The sequence below is a fragment of the Brachyistius frenatus genome, unplaced genomic scaffold, assembly GCF_029030835.1.
Source record: "Brachyistius frenatus isolate BFR_SWC_R1_liver_20210118 unplaced genomic scaffold, ASM2903083v1 Contig_4, whole genome shotgun sequence".
NCBI lineage: Eukaryota > Metazoa > Chordata > Actinopteri > Embiotocidae > Brachyistius > Brachyistius frenatus.
This window is the reverse complement of record NW_027210603.1, coordinates 365,332-384,330: the sequence shown is the minus strand read 5'-3', so window position 1 is coordinate 384,330 and position 18,999 is coordinate 365,332. Positions and strand designations below refer to the sequence as shown.

Below are 18,999 nucleotides of genomic sequence, written 5' to 3'. Positions count from 1 at the left end.
ATGGCCAGATGAAATATATTATTTTCAGATGGACCTCCAGAAAACTAATAAGAAGGAGTGACTTTAGCTAACAACACCGAGAGAACTGATGGACACATTTTATTCACTTTGGATTTGATGATAGAAGTTGAATGGGAGTCTATGGATCCGGAGGCTTTTTGGAGCCGACCTCTAGTGGCACTCGCTGGTATTGCAGCCGAAGACACTTCTGGATCGGAACCATTTTTCTGTGATCCCAATACGCTGTGTTTAAAGTATATTTTCTTAAATTATGTGTCAAACAACAAATTATTTCTGTCAATAAATAGTTTTTTCTCTTTCAATGTTTTTGCAAAATAAAAGGTGTCTCTGAAAGCCAGTATAAAAAGACAAGGCTTTGTGTTTCTATATTATCTCAACATTACTGTAATAACATTGAATGCAGCATCAGTATGAGTGAATAATCAGGGATTCTGAGCAGCAGACAGGCTGGTTGTTTCTTCACAGGAAAGTCATCATGTCAGTCAGACTTGGCAGCATCTCTGGTGTGAACGTGGAGGAGGTGAGTGGCGACGTGTCGGTGACTTTCGGTGACTGTGATGATGTGCTTCTGTGGTTTAACGTGCTCATGACTGCAGTGGAGGCGGTTTGGTGGGGAAATGATTCGTGCAGCTTTCTGCTGCAGTCCGTCAGGTCAGTGTGAGGACGGTGACGTCGTAAAACGCCACTGAGGGCGGGAAAGTGAAGGTGTGTGTGTGTGTGTGTGTGTGTGTGTGTGTGTGTGTGTGTGTGTGTGTGTGTGTGTGTGTGTGTGTGTGTGTGTGTGTGTGTGTGTGTGCTAGTGTAAATCATTGTCCTGCGTCACCAGTGATGTTTAAGAGTGTGACATCATTTACGAGGACGTCTCCAGTAACCTCGGTGGGGACGGTCACATCTTCACTATCCTGCACACACAGAGGCAGAGAGACAACAACTCCACCGTTCATTTCTCAATGACAAACAAAACACAACGTGCAGGATTATTGGAAAATGCTCTGCAGCTTAAAGACAAATAAATAATCTGCCATTACTGCAGCGGCTCCTTATAAACCGGCACAGAACACGAATGCATGCGAAGAATAAAGTCTGAAGATATCATCATCAGATTACACAAAAATGAAGGTTGTACTCCACAAAACTTTATTTTTTCAACTAAATCAGGTCCAGTTTTAGCAGATGGCGAAACCTGTTCTAAACTGCTGTGGTAAAGGTCAAAGGTCACTGTGACCTGACATCAATCCCTTTATTGTGAACATGATATCTCAGGAATGCCTCGAAGGAAACTTCTTCTATTGTCCAAACGTTCACTCGGTCGCAAGGACGAGTTGATTATTAGAATATTGTGGTCAAAGGTCAAAGGTCACAATGATCCTGGTTTGAGAAGAAAGCGTGCTCCATGTCAACATTATCTGCAGATGCTAAAGAGTGAAGCTCTCATGAAGGTCGTGCTCTTTTATAGTGTTGCACTGTGGGTAAATATACTGTATCTACCAGGAGAATAACAAGGGGGAGGGGCTTCATTTCACTAAAGACGAGTTAAATAGCCCATAATGTGTGTACGTGTATCAGTCCATCCATGCTAGTGACTGTGATAGTGACTTATGCATTTCTGATTTACGACGATCTGCTTTGGAAACCAGTGAAATAGTCAGTGTGACGTCTTACTCTTCTTATTTTTGTTTATTGCACTGACTGCAGTCTGCAGAATGAATTTGAGTGATTGGCTTCATGGAAACAGAAATATAACACTCACTTCAAACTGGATGTTGGTTTAACTATGTATGAGTGGACACTTGGCATCAGATTCACTAAATATAGATTAATTACCTCTTGACACATCTATCCAATAAACACCGACCAGTGTGTGTGTGTGTGTGTGTGTGTGTGTGTGTGTGTGTGTGTGTGAGTAACCACAGCCCTCGAGCCCCCTTGAAGCCTCCTATCATACGCTGCTCTCTTTCTGTCACTTTCTGATGCCAAAGGAAAGAGGACCCAGTGAGCCTCTGTGACAGGAGGGGTTTTATGGGGGTCCGGAGGGGTCTGGGACCCGGGCCAGAACAGGCCCCCGCCACAGGTGGCAGTCATCTGTCCTTGTATGCACGAACTCTGGGAGACTTTCAGGAGAGGAAGAGGAAGGCCCACTGAGGGTGCAGTCAGGTAACCAGTTCAAAACTCTACAGGAATGAGTCTATGCTGCACTTTCAGCCTGTCTGACTGGATTTGTCGCGTGGAATAATCCCCGGGTTGCATAAACCCCCGACCCCCCCGAGCCCACCGTCACGATGACGGCTGGAGATCAAGACCGCGATCAGACAAAAGGAGGGCAGAGGGAACAATGAGGAGGCGTGATGAAACAGATGAAGTCGACTGGCAGGCGGGAAAAGGCCCATTCGGCCATCTGAGAACAAACCGGGTGAGAACAGATGAAAGGGCGCCGTGAGGAAAGAGAGAGCGGCCAGCGCTGTGGAAACAAACGAGGCAGGTGGAGAGTTCATTCTGCCAACAGGAGCTGCACCGCTATGAGATGATGAAACGAGTCAGATGAGAAGTCAGCAGATTTTTCTTAATCCATATTTCCTGCCTGCTCTCCCTTCTGGACAGAATCCGAGCTGTGAACTGGGACAGAAGCATCAGCCAAAAAAACCAGATCCACTGTCTTGTGACCTGGAGGGAAGTAACACTCAGAGGTGATGCTAAAAACAGTGCAGATAAAAAGGTCAATTAGAGGATGTTCACTCTTAATGAGAGCAGCTTAAATATAGCTGGAGGGGGGTCGAGAGTTCACAACCACTTTCTCCATACATGGCTGATTTTCCAACGTCACTATCCAGTATCAGATGTCAGTCAACTTACACCTCCACTTCAGAGGAGACGTCATGCAGGAATCACGCTGCGAATGAAAGGAATAATATCAGGACATTAGGCAATGTTTGACCTGAATCAAGTTAAAGAAATTAAACAGAATATATCATTTAAGGTGGAGTATAAACCTTCTTCTGGAGCTTCTAAAGCTGATAAAACAATATTCACCTTCCATGCAGAGATTTACCAGGTGTGTAGAAACAAAGTAAGCTCTTTTCATGCCTCCTCTTCCTCTGAACTGAAGGAAGAGGAGGTCCACAGGCCCACAGGGAGTTCCCCAAACTCACGGTTGCATAAGACGGAGGTGAAAAGTGACGTGTCAGCTCTCCTGTCAGCAGCCGAGGCGACGCCCTGCTTTCCCATCGCACCTCAACTAAAGAGAACAAACCGATCCAAAACAAATGCAAACAAAAAGAAGCGCTGCGTTGAAAACGTGTTGCGAGTGAGTGCGTCTGTGGAGTGTTGATGTCTTTGTGGTGTGTGTGTGTGTGTGTGCGTGTGTGCGTGTGTGTGTGCGTGTGTGCGTGTGTGTGTGTGTGTGTGTGTGTGTGTGTGTGTGTGTGTGTGTGAGTGTGTGCGTGTGTGTGTGCGTGTGTGTGTGTGTGTGTGTGTGCTGTGTCAGCGGAGTCTCGTTGAACTGGAAGCATCGCGGCGAGGAGCGGACGTCAGGCAGAGGGTCAGCGACACGGCTCACGTGCACATAGATTTCCTGCTTACATAAGAGGAGTGTGTGTGTGTGTGTGGGGGGGGGGGGGGGGGAGGGGGGAGTGGGAGGGGGGGTGCTGCATGTCAGATCTACCATACAAAGACTCCTCAGACTGGAAGAGTGAAGACGAGAGCTGCAGGAGCTGCTTAGTCATCGTTATTGTCTCTAAAGTGGAGTTCAGCCAGAGATTCTGTGAGCAGGATAATTATGTGTTATAAGAAATATGAGACCGCTGACATGTCTGACGATAATTATTATGATAAGGGCTAGAATTAAAATAGTAAGAGTGTTTTTTAAGAATTAGTCACATTATAAAGTGAGATACAGGTTTGAATCCAGCCTCCATGTCATGTTACATGTCAGCTCCATGTCTTCACTACGAGCTCCTTAATATTGTTTTAATTTAGTTTTATAACTTGTTGTACAGCACCTTGTAACCTTAGTTTCGAAAGGTGCCTTATAAATAAAGTTTATTATCATTATTATTATTTAATATTATTTATTTTATTAATAATAATAATAATAATTGTAATATTATTTTTAAAAAATTCCCTTTGGGGATTAATAAAGTAACTACCTAACCTAACCTAACCTAATGAAGTCAGGTTTGTTCTGAGATATGCTTTCTCAGGAGTTTTTTTTTTCCTCAGTTATAACTGTGCTTAAAGTTTGCAGCATGCATGTTTAAATAAGGCAGTTTATACACTACAGCCACTCTATAAACTTTGAAATAATTTAGTTTGACATGTCATATGATGAGGTTCAGTGCTCATGTCTGATGTGTGGCAAATACACACGATTTAAATCAGGCAAGTAAAAGAATAGTTATTTTTGTCACTACATCTCTACAGTATATTACAGAATAAGGAGCTGAATGTTTTTACAGTCTTTGAATTTTGTTTTGACTGTGAAAACTATCCAATTGCCTTCAACACTGGAGATAATATGGAGATACTACAGCTGCCTCAGCTGGACGTCAGCCAGGAAGCCCCCGTGTCCATGTCACGGGCTGGATATAAAACTACAGACTGGTTATAAAACTACAGACTGGATATAAAACAGACTGGATATAAAACCACAGACTGGATATAAAACTACAGACTGGATATAAAACTACAGACTGGATATAAAACCAAAGACTGGATATAAAACTACAGACTGGATATAAAACTACAGACTGAATATAAAACCACAGACTGGATATAAAACACAGACTGGATATAAAACCACAGACTGGATATAAAACACAGACTGGATATAAAACTACAGACTGGATATAAAACCAAAGACTGGATATAAAACTACAGACTGGATATAAAACTACAGACTGGATATAAAACCACAGACTGGATATAAAACCACAGACTGGATATAAAACCACAGACTGGATTTAAAACTACAGACTGGATATAAAACAGACTGGATATAAAACAGACTGGATATAAAACAGACTGGATATAAAACCACAGACTGGATATAAAACCACAGACTGAATATAAAACCACAGACTGGATATAAAACTACAGACTAGATATAAAACTACAGACTGGATATAAAACTACAGACTGGATATAAAACTACAGACTGGATATAAAACCACAGACTGGATATAAAAACACAGACTGGATATAAAACTACAGACTGGATATAAAACTACAGACTGGATATAAAACCACAGACTGGATATAAAACTACAGACTGGATATAAAACTACAGACTGAATATAAAACCACAGACTGGATTTAAAACTACGGACTGGATATAAAACAGACTGGATATAAAACAGACTGGATATAAAACTACAGACTGGATATAAAACTACAGACTGGATATAAAACAGACTGGATATAAAACCACAGACTGGATATAAAACCACAGACTGGATATAAAACTACAGACTGGATATAAAACTACAGACTGGATATAAAACCAAAGACTGGATATAAAACTACAGACTGGATATAAAACTACAGACTGGATATAAAACCACAGACTGGATATAAAACTACAGACTGAATATAAAACTACAGACTGGATATAAAACTACAGACTAGATATAAAACTACAGACTGGATATAAAACTACAGACTGGATATAAAACCACAGACTGGATATAAAAACACAGACTGGATATAAAACTACAGACTGGATATAAAACTACAGACTGGATATAAAACTACAGACTGTATGTAAAAGTGTTCGTAGCTTCCAGGTCTGTAAAATGGTTCCAATGCAGAAGTGTCTTAAGCTGCTCTCTGAGATCGAATTTAAAATGAAGGCAGGAAGGAAATGCAAACTGTTCGTGCGCTATTTCTCATTTAATTTTGCATTTTGAGTTTTCATATCTCAGTGATCCTGCAGGTCAACACAGAATATGTGTATATAAAAATCAGGTTTTTAGACATTTAATTTGAAGAAAAGATCCCTTCATTTCAGAGAGTGTTGCTGTGTTTACATCATAACGCGTTCCATGTTTACAACCTGTACGTGTGCACGTCATCAGATAACTCAGACGGAGTCGGTCATGTGAAGGTTGGAACTGCATTGACAAAACATTGCTATCTGTTAAACTGTGTTAAATCATCTTGGTAGTAAAGCTTCGAGTTTTCACATTGACCGTTTTTACAGGTTGGATGGACGGACGACACGACACCGAGTTTACACCGAAAACAGGGATGCACCAACGGAAAGAAAAGGCGTACGATCCAGGAAGTTATAATCCATCCATGAGGTACGAGAGCATCCATCTACGACACTGAAGTCTGACTCACCGGAGGCACAATATTGTTATAAAGCTGCTATTTCAGTCGACATTCTCCGTTTGCGTTTTCAACAGGAAACAAACTACAAGCTGAAAATAGAAAGTTTTGGCTGCTTGGTTCTTTTGAGATTTAGTCACCGTACGCACCTGCTCAAAGAAACACCAGTAACTCAGGTGATTTTCATCAAGCGGTGAAACTTAAAGTATTGAACCACGAAGGTTGCTTTGTTCTCCGTGAGCGTCACGGTGCTGCGTGTCGTTTACGTGCAACAGGAGTCGTCTCTGAATTTATTAATCCATCTCCGTACACGCACACTGCAAATCTGGGTCATGTAATAAAAGGTCAATTAACTGTTTTTAAATAATGAGGTGAACTGTCTACAAAACCAAAAGCAGACATATTCATTTCGTAAAATCCTCTCAAACGATGGTCCATCTCTTTTCCCAAACGCACGTAGATTAAGAGAGACATATAAAGAAAAAAATGTAAATATACAGTTTGTGATTGAAAGAGTAAGTCCAGCATTATGTCACAGATTAAGCAGGTACTGAACGTGATGTTCACCGAACGTCCTGCTGTAATATTTGCAGGATTTGTTTGTGCTGTCCGCCCTCACATATCAGATCAGATTCAGGCTCCAACAGGTACAGTTAGTCTTTTTTTTCTACACTGGTGAGATGATGAAGAACATTGGGTTGGTTTCACACCCTACTCCTCCTGACCTCAACCCGTCCACAACCAATCACCGCAGAGCATCCCTCCCGCCGATCCAATCTAGCGTCAGCGTGGGGGAGCTGCTCAGCAGACCTCCTGGAAGATGGCCAATCAGGAGAACAGAAGCCTTAACCCTCGTGTTGTCCTCGGGTCAAGATGACCCGCAGCTGTTCAACCAAGTTCCATTTTATTTCTATATTTTCATATTTTTTGGGATCATTGCTGACAAGGATGCTGTGAGGGTTTCTTTAAACCAAAAAAAAAAAATCCCCCAAAATATAAAAATATAGAAATAAAATAGAACTTGGTTGAACAGCTGCGGGTCATCTTGACCCGAGGACAACAGGAGGGTTAAAGAGACAGGTACGAACACGGCTTGTTTCAGACGGAGGATGAACTGACGGGTTAAATCCAAGAACGGTATGAGATAGTAAAAGGATGTTTTTGGGATATGCAGATATGCAAATTTCATAATACAGATTATCTGGCTGGACTAATAAAAATGTTCACAGCTTCCAGGTCTGTAAAATGGTTCTGATCCAGAAGTGTCTTCAGCTGCAATACCAGCGAGTGCCACTAGAGGTCGGCTCCAAAAAGCCTCCGGCTCCATAGACTCCCATTCAACTTCTCTCATCAAATCCAAAGTGAATAAAATGTGTCCATCAGTTATCTCGGTGTTGTTAGCTAAAGTCACTCCTTCTTATTAGTTTTCTGGAGGTCCATCTGAAAATAATCCCTCATTCATTAGAAAAGAAGATTCAAGAAGACCTGTTTTTGGGGGCGTGTCTGTTTGATTGACAGGCCTGCGGTGCAGTCAGGTTACAGCTATCGGTGGGCGGGACGTAGTATCGTCAGGTTTCCGATCAGATCGGTCAGATTCACCGCTGGCTCCTCCCCCAGCTCGTCCAAATATGGTCACTTCCTGCTCCAAACCGCTCCGAACTAGCAAGATGGTGACGGACAGAATCTGAACTGGAGGAGTCATAACGTTCACAAACCAACGATGACATCACTGATGGTTGATGACATCACTGATGGTTGATGACATCACTCATGGATGCTGCTTGGTCCATGCATATAATGTGTTTACGTATCAAATGTTCTGTCAGAGATCAGAGACACTAACGAGGAGCAGCTGATACGCCGTTCAGTATCTGCAGTTGTCACGTGATCGCGTGTGTCAGGCCTCCTTCATTTATTCATCCTCACTCCTTCACCTTGTGCCCTGAGATGCAGCGATGTGGTGATCTAACACCAGTGAACCGAACGCCGCAGAGCACCTCAGAAACCAATACGCATCACACTCCTCTGTGTGTCCGTCACGGAGAAAACGAGTTCAGAGATAATTATAACCACCCGGAGGCATCTTCGGAGGCTCCTGAGAGAAACGGTGAGAAAAGAATTGAGACGACACGTGCGAAAAACGAGGACCTCGAGGGTCGGACAATTATCTCTGTAACTGGGACACCACGGATGTCAATTAGGGATCTTAGCTGCGATCTCATTTCAAAGAGGACGGATTAAGATCTAGTCCGCAGTTAAAACATGAATAGAATCCCAATTAAAAAATAGATGCATCACATGTACTGCAGACTGAAATATTCAATGTTCTAAACGTGTATTCTACTTCCTGTTTTTGTGCTTTGCTCTCTGCTGCAGCTGTAACTGAGTCGCCTCTTCGTCTCTCCCGGCTCGTGTCTGATCCGTGTAAACAGCGAATACATGACATCAGGACGACATAAAGAGAGACGAGGAAGGTTGGTAGACTTCACCTGCTTCACCCGGTGTTTATAAAAGCTCGTATCTGCTGAGCCGACAGTCCGTGTCACCTGGAGAAGACGCTGGCAGCGACTCCCCGATGACCACCGCTGTTAAAGAGATGATGGAGAATCATCATCATCATCATCATCGCTGAGGTCGGAGCAGCTTCTCTGTCATCAGAGGACTTAAGGGAATCATCCAACGTTTATCTGTTGGGTCTCATGGATATAATTTTCTTTCAGGGCTGAGTAAGACGTGGACGCCCTCGCCGAGCGTCCTCCTGCACCGAGTAACGGGACGCAGCCACAAAAGAACACGATGATCGTGTCGGTGACCCGGTGACCCCTGAAACACGGCAGCATGCTCTCCTTAAAGGTCCCCACCCAGGCTATAAATAAAGACTCTCACGCAGCGGTCAAAGGGAATCCTCACCCTCACAGAGACGGCCTCGTAGTCTCTACAGCCGTGGGATGTGTGTCACAGGATCGCATCAACGCCTGAAAGAGATCAGAGGAGACACAATCTGTGAAATACTTCCTACCAAAGGACATCTCAGTATTTGTACAGTCGGCGCCAGAGGCCGACGGTGGAGCGAAGATCTGCAGGGAAACATGCAACACGCGTGTTTTCCAGAGGAGTTTGAGTTTCCTGTGTGCAGGATGAGGTTAGCACATCATATTCCTGGAAGGATTTTTTTTTTAAAGGGCTCGAACTGAATCCTCGTCTAAAGCACAAAATTGAAACCAAAAAACTGATCTTCAAACAGAACTTTGGACAAAAGCAACACAATCCTCTTCCTTCATAATAACAAACACACGTTTGATCAGCTGGTAATCCAACAGAACTCCAGGCTTCACTTCATTGTTTGTTGCTGGGAGGAAACACTTAAGCTGATCTGTAGTTTAAAACCTGAATAAACTGGACTTCCTGCTATTTTCCTCATCAGCGATGTGTTCAGGGCATGTTTCCAAAAAACTAAGTCTTCTAACAGACTGAACTTCACTCTGAAATCTGGACTGAACACAGTTTTTACTTGTGTATAAATAAAAAGTAGTAACTGTCAAATAAATATTGAATATGTTCAATTGGTAGTATTAGCAAGGCATCTATATGTTTTGATGTAAAACCTAAATTAGAAAAGTAGCTCCATACTCCTGTTAGATCGGTGGAGGAGGGTAAAAGGTAGAATATAGAGTAAAGGTCAAAATTGGCAGAACATTTTAGTACAAGTGCATCAAAAATGTACAAAACTTGAGTGGATTTTCTTTCTTGCTTTGAACCACTGCATCTTTGAAAATGAAAGAGAAAGCAAAATGGAAAGGGAAACATGACTGAGGTGGTTTTTGTCCTGATAAACAGTTCCTGAAAGGAAACTGATCTCTGGATACAAACCCAGAATAAAAGAGAGTAGAAAGAGTTGGAGGAACATCTACTGTCTCACCGGCCCTCTTTTAAAACAGTACATTAAAAACAACAACAAAAACTATGGTCCATTGTTGTCTTTTAGCGATCGACCAAATGTTCCCACTGTAACATTTCATATCAAACCAAAAGTACCTGAAAATATTCAAGCAGAAAAAGATCCAGAGTGCTATATATAGAGTATATTCACACAAACACAGACCATAAGTGATAAAAGCAGACGACTACATGCACCTGAATGAAAAAGGAACGATACCCGAAAACATTGTCTGAAAAGCAGGTTATGAAACACTGAACGTGGCTCACAGTAAGAAGTGGAACAGGAAGTGAGAAATGTTTATGACTACAGTTATGATTCCAGATTAAGAGTTGAACTCCTTATCAGTTGCTGCTGCCATTTAGTTCATGGTGCAATTAACATAATGACTCAGATTTTAATCTAGTGTCTGTTTATTAAAGGCATGAAAATCTTTCAGCATATTTTGGATATTAGAGTTTTCATTTACATATTAACACTGATGGGAGGAAATTTCACTGTTCATTGGATCAAACAGCGTAAAAATCCTTCTGACTTTTTAAAATGTTAAAAAAAAATTTAAATGTGTAATAACAGTCAAAGAACTAAAAAAAATGCCATCCGCTCATAAACCCATAGACACTTTTGATCTTTAGTTTTTTTTTACAATGAACTTATCTAATAATAAAATTGTCTCTAATGTTAAACACAACTTAAAGTGAACTGAGAGACTGTAAAGATTGAAAAAGGTGTGTTTTAGGAACGAGACATGGATTATTTCAGAGTCTCAGTCTGGAAAAGATAAACCCATCAGGCAGCTCCTCACTTCCACTTCCTGTGATGATGATGCTGACTTTGCATTTGTATCACGACACAGTGTCTGACTGAGCTGCTGGGGACAGGTGGGACATCAGAGACCGGGACATCAGAGCGCTCTTTGTCCACGTGGCAGCAGGTCTGTAACCAACAGAGAGACCACTGTCCTCTAAAACACACAGGATCTGTGTCTGGCTCTGACTTCATGTTTTTGTGTTCCTCTGGTCGTCTTCTCTCTCACCAGAGTTCAACGGCTCCGAGTCCACCGAGGACAATCTGAGACCTGGAAAGAGGAAGTGAAACTCGGGAGTGGACGCGGCGAATACAGGAAGTGGGTCGATTCTCAGTATCTGCACAGAACAAAGAGCTCATCCTGTCGTCTGTCCACACACACACACACACACACACACACACACACACACACACACACACACACACACACACACACACACACACACACACACACACACACACACACACACACACACACACACACACACACACACACACACGACAAGTCGTTGGGAGATTCCACATTTTCCTCAGATGTAACTTTTATCTAAGCTATGAAGACAAACTCTGAATTTAACAATATTGATTATTAATGTCTGCATTCAATTCACCTCGAAGGTCGAAGACGTTTTCAAGGTCAAAGTTCAAAGCTTTCCACGACTCCAGCTGTAAACGACCTTCATGGCTTCACTGAGATATTCAAAGAGCTAAATCAAACCCGTATTTGGACCCGTCAGCAGAACACGCGGTCCGGCTGAATGTTCCCTCGGCTGCTCCGGAGAACCGCAGCCGTCCCGTCACACGGATCTTCATCAGGCTGAAACCACCTCGTCATCACTATAATCTGCTGCACCTGCGCTTTACCTGCCGGGACACGTCCGTCCGGCCGTGTTGAGAAGCTGAGTCAGACGTTACTCACGTCTTCTGTAAAAGGTGAGCTGCACGCCGTTTCCATCTTCAGGATGTGTACGATCCCTCGGAGACGCCACGCGACCTCCACCTTTGACCTCCACCTTTGACCTCCACCTTTGACCTCCACCGATCGCCGACGCTCCGATGAAGTAATTACGTTCTTCACGTTTCGCGGTTTAAGAACATCGTGTCGTGAACGTCTGCCAGATTTTCTCCACCGCTGATGTTTATTTGTAAAAGTGTGAAAGTAATGATTGAAAAATAAAGAGACTTCAACGACACGAGTTTATTATTGGAGAAGTTCTTTCCACCTCTGGAGTGTTTTATGATAAGTGGTGGAAAAGTTCTGGCTCCAATTTCTGTCGTCTCTTTTTAAGGTTGCTTTGCAGGAAAAGCAACTTTTTTCTCCAGCGTTAAATCTGATTTAATGTCTGAATCTGCAACATGAAGGAAAAGCTTGTCTGCGACCGGTGACCGGTGTTGAAGCCTCCGGCGCCGAGCCGCCGAGCAGCTGCAGACGTTCACGCCTCTTTCAGACCGCTTGAATTAAAATGTGCCGACAGCGGATTGAAAAACGGCCAAAAAAAATTCAACAACACAGAACTCAGACAGAAGGACACACGACACCCCGAACAGCAGAAACACGATAAAACGCAGCTCAAAAACAAGCAGCAGCTCGTTCAGCAGTTCTGCAGGAGAAAAGTTTCACACGTCGAGACGCCGAATCGAAAAGCTGTTTCGTCCGAATGAAGATTTCCGTGAAGTTTCCACCTCTCGGTGTGTCTGAGAAGACATTTTCTGACAAACCAGAGACGAGTTGAAACACACCGTCCGGTTCACAAACCCACGACACACACAGGAAGTGGTCACGTGTCGGCAGGCAGAGGGCAAAGGGCAAAGGGCAAAGGTCAAAACACAAACACTCAAACTAATGTTGACTTGGTCATTAAAAATCTAAAGGCTCCAAATAAACCTGCTGACGCAACAAAATGTTCTTGAGGTGCCTGTTTATGACGTCTTTACTTCTTTAAAAGGTCGTCCTGTAAAATCAACACGTCTTTAAGGAACCGGCGACTGAAGCAGACATTTTAGAGGTGAACGGGAAGTTGCTGCCGATGAGGAACGTTCACGTGAATTATACGTAAATGAAGGTGGAATAAGAGCGTTTTAGGAATGATTTCACTTTCACGCAAAAAAAACCAGTTTTCCTGTAAATCCATTTAAAAAACAAAAACAAAAACAAGAATCAGAAACGACAACGAACAGAAGTCGTGTTTGTCGACTTGTAGTTTAAGATTCAGGAACGTTACGAGTTCAGCTGAATCCCCTGAATTGAACCTTTGTTAGATGATGTCATACTCATACTGTCACCACGTTTTTATGGTATCGGCCGGGAGGTTCTCGAAAAAAGATGCTTCGCTATTAGTGATGGAAATTTGTTTATATGAGAAAATGTATCTTGTTATAAGTGAAAAAAAGAGGTGGGCGTTCAAGGGTCTGCATTTTAATTATGAATTGTCGTATCTGCAGGTGTTGATCCAGGAAATATGAAATAAACAAAGAGGGTCAGACCCTCCTGCATGAATTCAATTCACTTGTGTGCACATCAGGAAGTAAAAAAGCACCAGAGGTTTAGTGTATTCTAACGTAAAATGTCAGATATAGTCAGGACTCTTGGTTTTATCAAATATAACACAGCTTTTATATTTAATACAAATACTGTATATATCAAACCTGTCACCCAGAATAAAAAAGGTAAGCTGCCGACAGCTTTTTACTGCTCATTATAAGTTTGAATTTGCTAATCTAACACAATGAATCACCCTGAGACGAAGTGCATGATTTATTATGACGCGTTCCTGCTGCTGAAGTGATTTAACGAACAAGATCGCCCCCTGCTGGAATTGAATGTGAACTGGTTTCCTTTGAGTTGTGCATCTTGTATTTGCATGAATTAAATCTTCTAACGAGGTCAACGGTTGTTCACTAAACATCAGAAACAGGATAAAAACATGCTTTTGAAAAAAAAATTGTGAAGGTGCAACACATATTTCTGATGATTTTTTTATATATAAACTATCTGCACTGGCAGTAAATGGCAGTAAAAAATGGCAATGGCAGTAAAAAAAAAAAAGGCGACAGATTTGACATAAAAGATCTGAATACTTCTTCCACAGCTGACTTACTGACATGCAGGACATCCAATACGGGTTTTACTTCATGTAGAATTTGGACTCAAATGTCCAGAAATTGAAATTAATAACATTATTAGCGAGTGTTTTGTGTGATATTGACCTTAACTACGTGCTTGTATTGCATGGCTCGATCACTGCTGGTTAACTTACCAGCTGACATTGTTGAGGAGAAGTTAGGAGGAGCAGAAGTGGACTGAAGGAGACAGGAAATGTCCTGAAGGAAAGACAAAGCAGCAAAACACGTTATGTTAACCAGCAGCTGTTTGATTAAAGTGGCTGTAAACTACCGGGTAAGTTCACCAAGTTGACTTTCCTCACAAACAGTTCTTTATTTTCTTTTTTACTTGAGTGAAGGATTTGAATCCGTTTTCCGTGTTTATTGCAGGAGTCGATATATTTCACCTTTTCTGCTTTACAAGGAAACGACGTAGTTTTACTTTCCACCTTCCCGTATAATACATGAATTATTTAAGTGGATGAAAATAACTTCTTAAAAATGCATCGTTAATGTTGAACTTTAGCTTAACATTCTTGCAACAAATAGACGACATCGGCAAAACTTGGACTTGAAGCTGTTATAAACCACGTGTCCGCGGTTATATTTCGTTTTCTTGCATCTAATAAGTGTCCGTGGGGTTTTATATAAAAAATTTTTTTTTTTTAAAACCCACATAATAATGGCATTCTGACATTTTAATATGCTCACATGAAGGTGCCTCGTGTCTCGAAATGGGAAAAGGATCCAAGTCGCTGCCGAAACCCGGGATCGAACCAGGGACCTTTAGATCTTCAGTCTAACGCTCTCCCAACTGAGCTATTTCGGCGCGTCTGTTTAAAACAAGATGGCGGAAAGTCAAAAAGAAACAGAAACCCAACGTGTTCGTCGCTAACCGGCCGCTGTTCGGTCGGACGCTCTCCGCTCTGTCGGCGCTTCTGTACCAGCGTCACAGCCCAAAACACCAACAAATAAATATCTGCAAACATGTGAACGTAACGCTATTTACGTCGTCACCCGACAGCTGACCGTGAACCGTCCCGAGCTCGCTGAACAAAGTCTTCGACACCTGAGCGCGTGGCAAACGTTTTCGTGTCGTTTAAACAACACAAGGACGAGAAACAAGAACAAAATACACACTAAAACGACAAGAAGTCGTTATTACCGTCAACAGCGCCGCCTCAGCTGACTTTAACCGTCTTCATATTTGTTGTTACAACATTTGAACACAAGATGGCGCCATTGCTGAGGCTGAAATACTGGCGTGTTCACTGAGGTCCTGAAAACAACGATGGAGTCATGATTTAATCCCACAAACCTCGTTTACAACTGAAATTCAGAATCATAGAAACACGGTTGATCGAAGCCTCTAAAGAGATTTCAAACCTTCACCAACTTTTTCTGCTGGAATGAAGTTGAATTGTCGATAAATTTCACCCATTGTTGTTTGACTCACCATTTTTTTGTGACCACAAAGAAAAGAAAATCCTCTCCTTTGCAGAAAAGGTTCATTTATAGCTATTACACATTTTCTTCTGCATCACCTGTGAAAGAACACATGGAAAACATGCATCCTGATAAGTGGTGATTTTAAATGGAGTATATTTTGAATATGAACGACAACAACAACAAATCCAGTTTCCCCCCCCCGCCCCTCCTTTCATCTCTCGTCACTCGGTGACAGAAACTGGCTTTATAGCTCTGGCCCTGCTGTAATTATTGTATTTTGTGATATTGAACTGATTTGTGAGCAGCCGTTTGTCTCCAGCTCAGTGAGTCTCTGCTGTGTTTCTGTCCTCTGATGTCTGCGTGTCTCTTTGTGGGCGGAGCTTCACCTCTGCAGAGGATGCTTTCATACTGACATGTTGGCTATTCTGATTTATGACTTGGATTTTTTTGTTTTTTTTGGATGACATCTAAATGTAAAAAACACTCAAATCAATTTAATTTTATTCATAAAGCAGCAAATCACAACAGCGGGATGGAAAAACTCCCCTTTAATAGGAATAAATGCCATATTGTCAGACTCTACTTGTCTAAAACAGTAAAGCCTGCTAATCTTATCATTCAGCCGTTAGTATTTATTTTTCTGTTTTTTTCGGAGGGCTTCTGCAGTGCTGTTCCTTTATTAGTCATACGATGTCCCGATGCCAGTTTTCTGTGCCTTCCTCTCGTCTCTCTTTCCTCCCTAATCTCCCTCTCTCTCTCTCCCCCTCTCTCCCGTTTTTTGTTCCTCTATCATCCACCAAGGTGACTTTCCTTCTTTCACCGACGCTGCAGCTGTTCCTCGCCTTTTGTTCTTGAAGGCCCTGAGTGTGGATAAGAGATGAGAGAGATGCAGGCCGGCGGAATAAAAGAGCAGGAGAACCGAGGGAGTGCGGACGAGGAGGAGGACGAGGAGGAGGACGAGGAGGAGGACGAGGAGGAATCTGATGAGATTATCAAGCAGGACGGAGGAATCCACAGACTGGATTCAGGCAGCAAACACACACTCAGACACGCTCCACATGCACGAGCAGATTTGTTCTGGTGAAATAAGAAATGAAGTGTCAACGTGAAGAGAGCGAGCTGCCTCGACAGACGCTCACCTCACCGGCAACTTTCATCTTCATTAGTCCCGGTGATTATCACAGTTGTCACATCACAGCGAGACATCGCGAGGGTTCAACTACAGTCAGCACTAAATACTGCAAGTATCTGGGACGGAGTTTCTAAATTTAGGGATCAGAGAAACAGAGAGTGGAAAACAGGAGATGTAGAAAGGGAGGGACAGCTGGAAAAAAAAGAAGAGGGGAGATTTGGACAGAACCATCCGGAGGATAAAGGACGCAGGAATTCCCAAGATGTCCCGAGTCTGATGAATCCAAGCAGCTCTCTGTTCAAACTGCAGACAAAGACACGCAATTATGACGAAAGCTAATTTCCAAAAGGCTTATTAATAAGAGTGACATAATGGTCTTATTCTTCCATTTATAAATCATATCTTTGTCAATTCTTAAATAGTCCAAACGATTTCAGAGACTTCAGGTTAGACCAAAAATGGCCGACCTCTCAGACTGCACTACTCGGCAGTTTTCTTTGTGTTTGGCTTTTTCCTGATGTCTAAAACAAAAGAAAAAAACAGAACACACGCACGATTCTTATTATAAATATTTTAACACGGCTGAAAAATGGCTTTTCCTGTGTAATTAAATGTGCTGAAAGAAAGAAGTTTGACATTTAAAAACACACCGAACATGAAGTTTGTGTTAACAGACACAGTGAGCTGAGATCAATTCTTTGATCACCTTTTTAATACAGATTCTGTTCTGTTCTATACAATAACACATATTATAAATCATATACAATACTAATATTTCTCTATACACATGGTCATCGATGTAAAGTACAGTGTACACACATACAGTATTAACACAGTTTCACTTACATATATCGTCTCTTTACAGCAACTTTACAGCTCGATAAGAGTTTCTGTTTTTTTTTTTTATATCACAATGGCTGATTTTCTGTCCGGCAGATGATTGTGGCCAAAGAAAGAGTTTTGGTTTTTTGTCTCTTTTTGAATAAAACCCATTTCAGACACTTTAGTATTTACATCCCTGAAAAAACGTACATGAATACACGAGAGTTATTGTCGTCTGTCTGGCTCACAAAGCGTGTAAAAGGGGTGAGGATGAATTGGAGGAGTTGGCCCAAAGCCCCAGGAGCGCTGCGAGTCTCCGGCCCGTACAAAGTTAAAAGTGTACTTTTATCTACGTGGTGACATAAATCTTTACCGACTGTAACACCCATAATACAACAGCTGATTGAGGGCTGGTTTATTGTTATTTTGGAAAATGAGACATGAAGCCCTGAGGAGTAAGAGACACACAGATAAAGTGTAACACGTCCAGGACTCCCGTCTGTCTCTGCAGGTCATTCAAAACGCTGTCCCAAAAAAACCCACAAAAATAAAAAGCAGTCGCTCCGACGTCCCGAGTGACAGAAATCTAACACGAGGAAAGTGGGTTTTTATTTTTACGTGTCGGGATTTCTCAAGTTTAAGATGCTCGTTAACCTGCAGTGACTTCAAGAGACAGTTTTAATGACGTTTTCACAAAATATTGCCCTTAAATTTCAGACTATGAAACTGAAGTGATACAATTTTCAGTAGTATTACAGTGGCCTGTCATATACACATAGTTACAAATGCTCCTTATAATTAGCTTTTTTTTAAAATTTATATCCAGCAGCCTCCTCCTGTTAATCAGAAGATTAAGTCCCGCCCCCTCACAACAACTCAGTGTTCACCTTCTCTTCGTTCACATACTCGGGGTCATTGCTTTGCTCATGAGTTATTGCACATAATCATGGACACTCACACCTGCAAACACACAAACACAATCACACTTTTCCAAAAATGTATAAATAAAAAGTCATGCCTTTTAGCTGTAACTTGCACACATTCTCCTAAAACATGGTGCTTACCTGAAAATCAAATCTTTTTTTTTTTTTACTGGTAATTGTCATGTGAGTCTGTAAACTTTGAATCTGAATGCTTGCATTTATCCGCCATTAATTTGTCATACTGTTTTACAGTATGTGCAAACACGTTCGCTCTACGTCGACACGTCGTTGTAAACATACAGCAGGACATTCAGCACCACGAGGATACACTAAAAAACTCAATTAAGGCATGAAACAAACAAGGGAAAGAAAGAGAAATATAGACTCCCGTTAGTATTTTTCTCACTGAGAATACCTGTGCAGGTAGATATCGGTGTGCTTTCACAGATAATAGAAATCAGTGTGCATTGGGTGAATGTGTG

General features: G+C 41.9%; 2 long non-coding RNA genes and 1 other non-coding gene across 3 annotated transcripts; 1 reads left to right on the top strand and 2 right to left on the bottom strand.

Annotated features, from left to right (window-relative positions):
* Nucleotides 1–10,695: 10,695 nt before the first annotated feature.
* On the bottom strand, nucleotides 10,696–15,391 carry LOC138626139 (uncharacterized). Its single transcript, XR_011311270.1, has 3 exons — nucleotides 15,357–15,391; nucleotides 14,347–14,410; nucleotides 10,696–11,360 (listed from the first exon to the last, which is right to left on the bottom strand). It is a non-coding gene; the product is annotated as an uncharacterized lncRNA (long non-coding RNA).
* Nucleotides 14,339–17,773, top strand: LOC138626131 (uncharacterized). Its single transcript, XR_011311269.1, has 2 exons — nucleotides 14,339–14,486; nucleotides 16,442–17,773. It is a non-coding gene; the product is annotated as an uncharacterized lncRNA (long non-coding RNA).
* Nucleotides 14,948–15,020, bottom strand: trnaf-gaa (transfer RNA phenylalanine (anticodon GAA)). Its single transcript has one exon. It is a non-coding gene; the product is annotated as a tRNA-Phe (tRNA).
* Nucleotides 17,774–18,999: the final 1,226 nt, after the last annotated feature.